An 11,243-nucleotide genomic window follows, 5' to 3' on the forward strand; every position below is an offset into this window, starting at 1 on the left:
AGGTGAGACACAACAGGAGGCAGCAGTCGGGTGATTTGGTGGCTCGGTGGTTGCCGACATGAGGCCGGGGGTACGAACCCCACCTTCACCTAATCTACTGGGGTCTGTGAGCTCCTCTTTTATGATGGGGTCTTGGCTTCTGGTAAATGAGTCTCTAGTAGTCTTGGATGGAGCAGGTGGATTGGGAACAGGGACTGATAATGATGACATCGTGACCTGTTAGAACTCTTGTGGTCAATGTGCCGTGCGGCCCTGGGGGTGTCCGGAGGGGCCCTGACCTCTGACTCTTGTCCTGCTGCAACCTCGGCTCCTCATACAGTAATGTTATTGCAAAAAAGAGCAAAGACTGAAAGGTGAGAGGTGACGGGAGAGCGCAGATAAAACGCCGTCAGAGCTGACAACCACCACACAGAAGCCTCACACCGCACAGGCGCCATCATGGACCTCCTAGTCCTCGCTCTGCTTTTGCGGTCCGTCTGCCTGGGAGCCCCGGCTTCAGGTAAAGTAAAATAGGGCCAGTAATATATGTACATGGTGACTCCACCAGCAGAATAGTGAGTACAGCTCTGGAGTATAATACACGATGTAACTCAGGGTCAGTACAGGATAAATAATGTATGTACAGAGTGACTCCACCACCAGCAGAATAGTGAGTGCAGCTCTGGGGTATAACACAGGATGTGACTCAGGATCAGTACAGGATAAGTAATGTATGTACAGAGTGACTCCACCAGCAGAATAGTGAGTGCAGCTCTGGAGTATAATACGGGATGTAACTCAGGAGCAGTACAGGATAAGTAATGTATGTACACAGTGACTCCACCAGCAGAAAAGTGAGTGCAGCTCTGGAGTATAATACAGGATGTAACTCAGGGTCAGTACAGGATAAGTAATGTATGTACACAGTGACTCCACCAGCAGCAAAATAGTGAGTGGAGCTCTGGGGTATAACACAGGATGTGACTCAGGATCAGTACAGGATAAGTAATGTATGTACACGGTGACTCCACCAGCAGAATAGTGAGTGCAGCTCTGCAGTATAATATAGGATGTAACTCAGGGTCAGTACAGGATAAGTAATGTATGTACAGTTACTCCACCAGCAGAATAGTGAGTGCAGCTCTGGAGTATAATACGGGATGTAACTCAGGAGCAGTGCAGGATAAGTAATGTATGTACACAGTGACTCCACCAGCAGAATAGTGAGTGCAGCTCTGGAGTATAATACAGCATGTAACTCAGGGTCAGTACAGGATAAGTAATGTATGTACACAGTGACTCCACGAGCAGAATAGTGAGTTCAGCTCTGCAGTATAATACAGGATGTAACTCAGGATCAGTACAGGATAAGAAATGTATGTACACTGTGACTAAACCAGCAGAATAGTGAGTGCAGCTCTGGAGTATAATACGGCATGTAACTCAGGGTCAGTACAGGATAAGTTATATATGTACAGTTACTCCACCAGCAGAATAGTGAGTGCAGCTCTGGAGTATAATACGGGATGTAACTCAGGAGCAGTGCAGGATAAGTAATGTATGTACACAGTGACTCCACCAGCAGAATAGTGAGTGCAGCTCTGGAGTATAATACAGCATGTAACTCAGGGTCAGTACAGGATAAGTAATGTATGTACACAGTGACTTCACCAGCAGAAAAGTGAGTGCAGCTCTGGAGTATAATACAGCATGTAACTCAGGGTCAGTACAGGATAAGTAATGTATGTACACAGTGACTCCACGAGCAGAATAGTGAGTTCAGCTCTGCAGTATAATACAGGATGTAACTCAGGATTAGTACAGGATAAGAAATGTATGTACACAGTGACTCCACCAGCAGAAAAGTGAGTGTAGCTCTGGAGTATAATACAGCATGTAACTCAGGGTCAGTACAGGATAAGTAATGCATATACACAGTGACTCCACCAGCAGCAGAATAGTGAGTGCAGCTCTGGAGTATAATACGGGATGTAACTCAGGAGCAGCAGAGGATAAGTAATGTATGTACACAATGACTCCACCAGCAGAATAGTGAGTGCAGCTCTGCAGTATAATACAGGATGTAACTCAGGATCAGTACAGGATAAGTAATGTATGTACACAGTGAGTCCACCAGCAGAATAGTGAGTACAGCTCTGTGGTATAATACAGGATGTAACTCAAGATCAGTACAGGATAAGTAATGTATGTACACAGTGACTCCACTAGCAGAATAGTGAGTGCAGCTCTGGGGTATAATACAGCATGTAACTCAGGATCAGTACAGGATAAGTAATGTATGTACACAGTGACCCCACCAGCAGAATAGTGAGTGCAGCTCTGGAGTATAATACAGGATGTAACTCAGGGTCAGTAAGTAATGTATGTACACAGTGACTCCACAAGCAGAATAGTGAGTGCAGCTCTGGAGTATAATACATGATGTAACTCAGGATCAGTACATGATAAGTAATGTTTGTACACAGTGACTCCACCAGCAGAATAGTGAGTGCAGCTCTGGAGTATAATACAGGATGTAACTCAGGATCAGTACATGATAAGTAATGTATGTACATAGTGACTCCACCAGCAGAATAGTGAGTGCAGCTCTGGAGTATAATACAGGATGTAACTCAGGAGCAGTACAGGATAAGTAATGTATGTACACAGTGACTCCACCAGCAGAATAGTGAGTGCAGCTCTGGAGTATAATATCATAGTATGTACAGTGCTTTATGGGAATTTAATCCAAATATGAAGTGTGATATATAAGGTTTATCGTGCCGCTTACAGGACAGAAGGCTGATCACCCTGAGGTGGAGACGCCGTACGGGAAACTGCGGGGAAAGATGCTTTCCGTGAAGAAGACAAACAGAGCTCTCCACGCCTTCTATGGAGTCCCGTTTGCCCAACCTCCGGTGGGCCCCTTACGATTTGCAGCCCCCAAGCCCCCGGCATCCTGGAGTGGCGTCAGAGAGGCCCAGCAGCATGCCGCCCTGTGAGTTATCAGTCAATGATTTACTTTCAGAAATTTCCACCATTTTTTAGTTTTCATTGATCATTAACAAGAATGTAGTCGTTTGTACCCGAGACTCTCAGGGAGGCTGTCGGGGTTCCCTGCTGCCTCTATCGTGATGGAAGAAGGAAGACACGCACTTCCCACAGCAACCTGTCGGTGGCGCTGCACATACAACAGGTGATGTCAAGAATGACTTCACAACAAATAATTGTTTTCAAATTCCAGATGCCTACAAAACGCCGACACCTTCCGGGATATGCCGAGCTTCTTCAAGATTTCCATCTCTAAACCCCGAATCTCAGAAGACTGCCTGTACCTGAATGTCTTTACCCCGGCGGACAAAAAAACGGATTCCAAACTGCCTGTAAGCAATGGCGCTATTCTTAAGATGATGATCAAGTGATGCGCTCTACACATGGGAGGTGACCCGCGTCTCTCCGGCGGTGGTGCGACTACAGACAGAGGTGACCCGCGTCTCTCCGGCGGTGGTCCGACCACAGACAGAGGTGACCCGCGTCTCTCCAGCGGTGGTCCGACTACAGGCAGAGGTGACCCGCGTCTCTCCGGCGGTGGTCTGACTACAGACAGAGGTGACCCGCGTCTCTCCGGCGGTGGTCTGACTATAGACAGAGGTGACCCGCGTCTCTCCGGCGGTGGTCCGACTACAGACAGAGGTGACCCGCGTCTCTCCGGCGGTGGTCCGACCACAGACAGAGGTGACCCGCGTCTCTCCAGCGGTGGTCCGACTACAGGCAGAGGTGACCCGCGTCTCTCCGGCGGTGGTCTGACTACAGACAGAGGTGACCCGCGTCTCTCCGGCGGTGGTCTGACTATAGACAGAGGTGACCCGCGTCTCTCCGGCGGTGGTCTGACTATATACAGAGGTGACCCGCGTCTCTCCGGCGGTGGTCTGACTATATACAGAGGTGACCCGCGTCTCTCCGGCGGTGGTCTGAGTAGAGGCAGAGGTGACCCACGTCTCTCCGGCGGTGGTCTGAGTAGAGGCAGAGGTGACCCACGTCTCTCCGGCGGTGGTCTGACTACAGACAGAGGTGACCCGCGTCTCTCCGGCGGTGGTCTGAGTAGAGGCAGAGGTGACCCACGTCTCTCCGGCGGTGGTCTGACTACAGACAGAGGTGACCCGCGTCTCTCCGGCGGTGGTCTGAGTAGAGGCAGAGGTGACCCACGTCTCTCCGGCGGTGGTCTGACTACAGGCAGAGGTGACCCTCGTCTCTCCGGCGGTGGTCTGACTACAGACAGAGGTGACCCGCGTCTCTCCGGCGGTGGTCTGAGTAGAGGCAGAGGTGACCCACGTCTCTCCGGCGGTGGTCTGACTACAGGCAGAGGTGACCCGCGTCAGGAGCAATGGGTGGAATCAGCACAACAGAGGAGTGATGCTCTGCAGGAGTAATGGGGGGGGGGAATCACCACAGGAGGGATGAGGGGATCAGCGGTGATGCTCTGCAGATATGGAGTATCCTGAGATGCTCGGTGCTGCTGAGTCTTTCGGGGGTCTCACGTGGTGGTCCCGGCGCCCCCTGCCCCCTCTTCCGGCTCCGTACCACGTCCAGGTTGGCAAATCCAGTAAGCATAGGGTTCTTGAGTAACTTGCAATCGATGCCCCCAGCACGGAACCGGGGGCGCCTCTGGTGGTCAGTGAGCGAACTACAGCTGATGTCTGCTCTGTTACATTCTGACAGGAGGCGCAGGAGAGGAACAACTTGGACTTTGGTTGCTGTGAGAATAAAGACAGTTCGACTTTTAAACATTTTTATAAATCTCACCACTTGTCTCATTCCAATCACAGCGCAGCTTTTGGTTTGTATTCTGCTTTTGACAAATGGAAGCTGCGCTGTGATTGGTTGCTATGGGAACAAAGCCAGTTTCTCGTCCCTACTGTTGGGGGACACAGATTTGACTGTAAGGGTATAGCTGCTGCCACTAGGAGGCGGAAACTACGCAAAAATGTGTTAGCTCCTCCCACTCGCTATACCCCTCCGTCACGCAGCAAACTCATCAGTTTTAGCTTAGTGTCCCTAGGAGGCAAACCTCCCCATTGTCGGTCTTCATGCACCATATTTGGGAGGGAATACGGGCGGCCGGACCGAGGAGAGCGAACGGGACGGGATTACCCGATCTTAGAGAATTACCCTGAACTTGGCCCGCCAGCCATAGTCCCTCCCTTCTTCTTCCCTTCCTTGCTAAAGGCAGGCGAGCGCCTGGGGGGGACATGGATGGAACCGCAGAGCATGCCATCCGAGGACGCAGGATTCGTGGGGCGTCCGTGAAGATGAGTAAGTATTGTTACCCCTCGGGGACTCCCATGGTTCCACTAGGTGAGTATTGTCCGTCGCCTAATCTCTGGCCCCTTTATCCCTTAGGCAGGTACAGGGTGTAGATCAGCCCAGGGCTGACACCAGAGAGCAGCAGCAGTGTTCGTTCTTATGTGAATGGTGAGGGTCCACCGGGAAGGGGGGGATATAGGGTCTCGGCTGCCAGCAGTCCCTTGCCCTCACCTCCCCAAGAGCCACCTTTCCTTAGGTGCAATGGAGCGCTGCGATTCGGATGCCGTGGCCTTTCCTGCTGGCCTGTGGGGCCTCACTTTGTGGCCTTCTCATGCGAGTTCCTCTGGAGCTGGAGAGGCTGAGTGTCTTCTGGAGCGCGTGCAGGACCGGAGGAAGAGGGACGGGACCACCTGAAGGGTGAGGGATGGGACCTTCCGGAGTGAGATGGAAGGGACCACCTAAAGGGTGAGGGATGGGACCACCCAGAGTGAGAGGGGAGGGACCGCCCAGAGGGAGGGGGACGGGACAGGACTGCCCGGCATGTGAGAGGGACAGGACGGCCCAGAGTGAGAATGACAGGACCTCCGGGAGGAAGCGGGATTGGACCACCGGGCATGTGAGGGGGACGGAACGGCCAGGAGGTAGTGGGAAGTGACCTCTGGGAGGGAGAGGGACGGGACATATGGGATGGAAAGGGACGGGACCTCCGTGGGGGAAAGGGACGGGACCTCCGTGGGGGAAAGGGACGGGACCGCCCAGAGGGAAAGGGACGGGACCACCCAGAGGGAGTGGACAGCTCGGAGTGAGAGGGATGGGACCGCCTGGCATGTGAGAGGGGCGGGACCGCCCAGCATGTGAGAGGGACAGAACGGCCTGGAGGGAGAGGGACGGAACCTCTGGGAGGGAGAGGGGCGGGACTGCTGGGAGTGAAAGGGATGGGACTGTCTGAAGGGAGAGGGACGGGACCGCTGATTCCTCCTGCAGGTGGGCAGGTGCTCAGCACAGATGACTCCATGGGTTCCGCTTCCAGGTTGATCATCCAGGTAGGTGCCCATGCCGCTTCCACCCCATACTCAGCCTTCAGCGCAAGCTCATGGCTAGCTCTCCTGCAGTACTGTCACTGTCCATCATTTCTGTTTGGCACCATATCTGACATCAGGGTGGAGGACTTGAGACAGGGGACCGCCACATTCTCTACGTGTTCTTGCTATAAAACTAAATTTGCATGCGGACAGTTGGCGCTGTTTTGTCCTAACTGTATGCCATCGTGGCAGGCGACCATCGATCCTACTCCCGGCAACCCTCGCGTTCAGCCCTCTCAGATTACCGAGCTGGAATAGGCACGCTCCCTGTCAGTGGCGGTTTACTAGGGTGTCGTCGGCAATCCTCACCAGCTTTACCTTATGTCCGGTCCACCTGGTCGGAATGTATCTGACAGTGGTGACTTCATTTTGCAGGGTTCCTCACGGAAAAAGTTTAGACCACCACTTGGAAGGCAATCATCCGGTTCCCCCGCTTCGTCCTCCCGTGCAGCACCTCCTATAGTGCGATCCATAGTTTTCCCAGACAGGTAGTCGCCCAGAGGATGAACGGTCAGAGTCTCCCTCTGATTCTGATCTGAATGAGGAACAGGCTGCCAAACTCTTCCTAATGATGGACAGCCTAGCAGTAACGGATATCCTGCAGGTATTGGACACCTTCTTCGTCTGCAACAACCTTTTTCTTCAGATGTCCAAGACGCTCTCCGACAAGCTTTCCTCCTCATGAGGACTTTGACGAAGTGTTAATCACGGAATGGAATATTCCCAACAAGCTCTTCCCTATGCTGAAGCACTTAGACCTTATGTATCCCTTCTAGTGAGGAAGTGGTCTGTTTGACCAGTAGTGGATCCACCAGTATCCTCATTAGTCATGTGTACCACTCTTCTTATGGTCAATACTTTGCTTCAAGACCTGTGTGACAGAAGTGCTGGCCAGAACCTCCCTCGGGGCGCTGGGGTCTTCTTGCAGGACAGTTTTCACCTCTATCTGGGTCGGCAAGGCATCACTGATTGGGCCAAGCAGCTGTGCCGAGGGATCCGTTCTGGTTCTGCGGTGGGAGAATTGGCGGATGTTGCTCATCAGACAGACGGGGAAGATTATTTATGAAGATTCTCTGGAAGCGGCTCTCGGCTCGCACTTCAGCAGCTTCGGTAGCCACACTTTAGTGCATTGTGGCTAAAGTTCTGGGAAGCAGATGCCTCCTCTGAGAAGTCCTTTGGGACTAAAAACTGGACAAGATCATCGCTGATGGCACGACTAGAGAACAGACCCAAACGTGCCAGAACCACACAGAGGAAAAGGTCTCAGGTTTGTTCCTTTCGCCGCTCCAGTCCATGGACCCTGGGGGGTAAAAATACATTGCAAGATCAAAAGTAAAGACATCTGTGATCCTCTATGGGGATAGTAGCCATCGCCTGTCTCAACAACATCCTGATAAAGGCCCAGCACACCATCCTGGTCCCCTCCATAACTGTCATACATGTTCTGTCTCGTGGATGCACTGTGCAAAGCTGTCATGTCATTTTCTGTATGTGTGTTGCACAGCTGCAGCGTCTGAAGGGTTAACTTCAAAATCATTGCATGCCTGTAAATGTATCAGTTTGTCTTGTCATGTGGTACAAGTGAGGCTATAAATTGGAGAGTTTGAGAGCGGGAGAGGAGTCTATCTTCAGGAGGAGAGAGTAAGGTTGGTATCGACTATCGCTGGACAAACTATCGATTATTGTAAAATATCGGTGGGAAACTATCAATATTTCGATATATCGACTTATAAATGCTGTATAAAATAAAGCAACAATCCACAAAAAGAATTATAGTTTTCTTCTAAAACTTTAACCTGTTGGATTTTTTATTAACTTCTAATTACAGATGAAACCTATAATATGAGGTCTGCAGAGAAGAGTTGTATCATCGGCCCCAATAATCGTTATCTAGTATTAATCTGCCGGCCGGGAGGGCAGAGAGATGATTGGAGGTAAACACTCTGATACAAGGTCCTGCCAGCGACAAGGAGGCCAGAAGCCGCTGCAGCTGACGGATGGGAGCGTGATCTCTGTGTGTGTGGGGGGCCGCCTGCCCTGCATTTTCTCAAGTTGCCGCTGAGGGACCAACGGTCTCCATGGCAACCTGTAAACAATGCAGGCCTGGTACAGCGAACGCAGCGCCCCGAACACAATTGTAATTGCGTTAGATGGGTCTCCTATCTTTCCTATGGTCACTGCGTTCGCATTAGACGCTGAACACACGACATGTCACATCTCCTTTTCTGGATGTGATCTTCGTGCGTTCGGCGCAGCCCTCCATCTGCATGTTGAAATGCTTTTATTTAGAAAGCATTGCCCACAGCCATGGCGTTAGACGCAAGCGTTCAGAGCCTGCGTCTAAGGCGATGAACAAACTATGTGGGGGAGGGGCCGAAGACCCCACTATTCTGAGAGTCGTTTTGCCTGGAGCAAACCTGATTGGTCACAAAGAGTCACCTGACACTTTCCAAAAGTTTCTAGAACTTGTTTATAAGTTCATTAGTGCCGCGAGCAAAACTACATCCTGTACAACACAAAGGAAAGGGCGGAATGTAAAGAAAGAAAATCTGGTCACCGGACCACAAGACACGCTGCTTCTTTACAAAAGTCGATGATATATCGCCTTAAACTACCGATATATCAGACATAACAATATCGATGAAAAGTATCGCCAAAGCATTAGCCATATTTTGATATATCGGTTTTCGATGTCACAACCTTAGGAGAGAGTGCTAACACAGAGCCACATGGAAGCACCTTTAGCTTACATGTGAGTGAAGATGGAGGAAAAAGAGCGACTACTCGTAGCGTTTGGAGTGTGGATGTGAAAAGGAGTGAGTCCCTAGAGGGAGGGAGAGAGAGCCTTACAAGAGTTCCTAAAACAGGTACCCGTTCACACTACAGGCGTTTGCTGTGCGGCCGATCACCGCACAGAGGTATGTTATTGTGACACCCACGCGTCTATCGTGCGGGGTGTTTATTGGCTAAGCATTCCTGAATAATTGTTTGCCAGAGTGCCTGCAGAGTGACCCCTACCCCCTTCCTCCTCCGGAGTGCTCCCAATCCAGGACGGTGGCATACAGATAATGTGGACTGTAGGGCCGTATTCATCTTGTGTGTCCTCCCTACCTCTGAGCTCCTGCCTGTAACTGCTTGAAGTGAATTGTACCTGTAATACCTGTTAAATAAATGTTATTCAGTAAAAGTTATACCGGGCCCTAACTGTTCCTAAGGACCCCAGGTACTACGCAAAAGTCTGTATGTTTATTACTCCACCGCATAGAATATTGGTGTGCGTGACCTGTGGCATCATGAGTGATAACTACTACTACTCTCCCCATCCCCTTTATTGGCGCAACCTGCCATAGCAGTGTTGAAGCTTGACTGCAATCTACACTGGCTTTGGCAGCATGTCAACCCTCCGGGACCAGAGCATGGTAAGTGCCAACGTGACACGTCAGCACTTCACCCTCCCAGCTGTTCACGTTAGTCAGGTGCCCGGGGTAACCCCTCTGGGGTATTGCACTCTGAACATGCAGACCGGATTCAGATAAATCATTAACCATCCCCAGTCATTCCTCTCTCCCTCACAACATCTAGATGGCCCCCGACGCGGTTCAGGTCCGGTGCTGTTGCCAACAGGGAAGCTGACTCACCTCCAGCGGCCGGTACGCTCTCTACAAACACAGAATCCTGGTCCGTCGCCTCTGCATCAGGGTGTGGGACTGATGGTTTTCCTCTTTTGAGGCGCTTCCGTTTGGCCAATTTCATGCTCAGCGTCTTCAGTGGTTCAAGTGGGCCAAGTCCATGAGTTCCTTGGATTGTAGATCCAAGTACCTCTGAAACCACAGCGCTCACTTCGTTGGAGGCTGAACTCCTCACAGATCTAGCTAGGGCGCTCCTTTTTGACCCTTCATTGGCAGGTACTCGCCACTGATGCCAGGCTCTCGGGCTGGGGAGTCATGTTGCAGAATCTCAGTACAGGGTGCAAGAATTCGCTCTGCCGATTAAATGTGTTGGAACTTTGGACGATTCTCCGGTCGCTTCATCATTTTGCCCCCCAGCTGATGGGCAGCCCAGTTCGGGTTCAAATCGACAATGTGACAGCCATCGTATACATAAACGATCAAGGCAGAACCCGCAGTATGAGGGCCATGGCAGAAGTGGCGAAAATCTTAGGTTGCGGGTACACTCAGCGGTGCAAATACCAGGAGTGGACAACTGGATAGCCGACATACACTCAACCCGGGAGAATGAGAGCTACATCCGGAAGTGTTTCGGAGAATATGTCAAAGGTGAGGCCATCCAGATGTTAACCTGCTGGCATCCAGGATCAGTCGCCAGTTACCAACCTTTGTGGCCTGGTCCCGATACCCTCATGCTCGGGCAGTAGACACATTCATAACTCCGTGGATAGGTTTTCGTTTCCTGTACGTCTTTTTTTCCCTTCCCACTAATTTCACGACTTCTCAAGAAGATCGAGGTGGAAGGTCTCCCAGTAATTCTGATAGCCGCAGATTGGACCGGGCATCTTGTCGACCTGCTAGTTGACTCTCCTCCCTCTTCGAGAAGATCTCTTACAGGGACCCCCCTGCTACGCAAGTTTGTTCATGCTTCATTTAATGGCATGATGGTTGAAGCCGCGGTCTGGAGAGCTCATGGGTTTGCGTAGACGGATATCAAACTATGTTGAAGTCTAGGAAATCTTCCTCCTCTCGAAGTCCATCATCCCGTTTGGAAGAGTTTCTTTCTTTGGTGTGCACGTTGCAATGTTCACCCTGTGCGTTTCCACATCGCATCTCCTGTCCTACAGAACTGGATGGGCTTCAGCCTTAGTCTTCTGAAACGTCAAGTATCTGCATTATCTATCCTGTTCCAACGCCAACTGGCCTCGGA

At 51.2% G+C, this 11,243-nt stretch overlaps 1 long non-coding RNA gene across 1 annotated transcript; it reads left to right on the top strand.

Moving 5' to 3' along the window:
• Positions 1–457: 457 nt before the first annotated feature.
• Positions 458–3,358, top strand: LOC136582810 (uncharacterized). The gene is made up of 3 exons (XR_010787226.1): positions 458–499; positions 2,773–2,977; positions 3,224–3,358. It is a non-coding gene; the product is annotated as an uncharacterized lncRNA (long non-coding RNA).
• Positions 3,359–11,243: the final 7,885 nt, after the last annotated feature.

This window comes from Eleutherodactylus coqui, chromosome 11 (genome assembly GCF_035609145.1).
Source record: "Eleutherodactylus coqui strain aEleCoq1 chromosome 11, aEleCoq1.hap1, whole genome shotgun sequence".
NCBI lineage: Eukaryota > Metazoa > Chordata > Amphibia > Anura > Eleutherodactylidae > Eleutherodactylus > Eleutherodactylus coqui.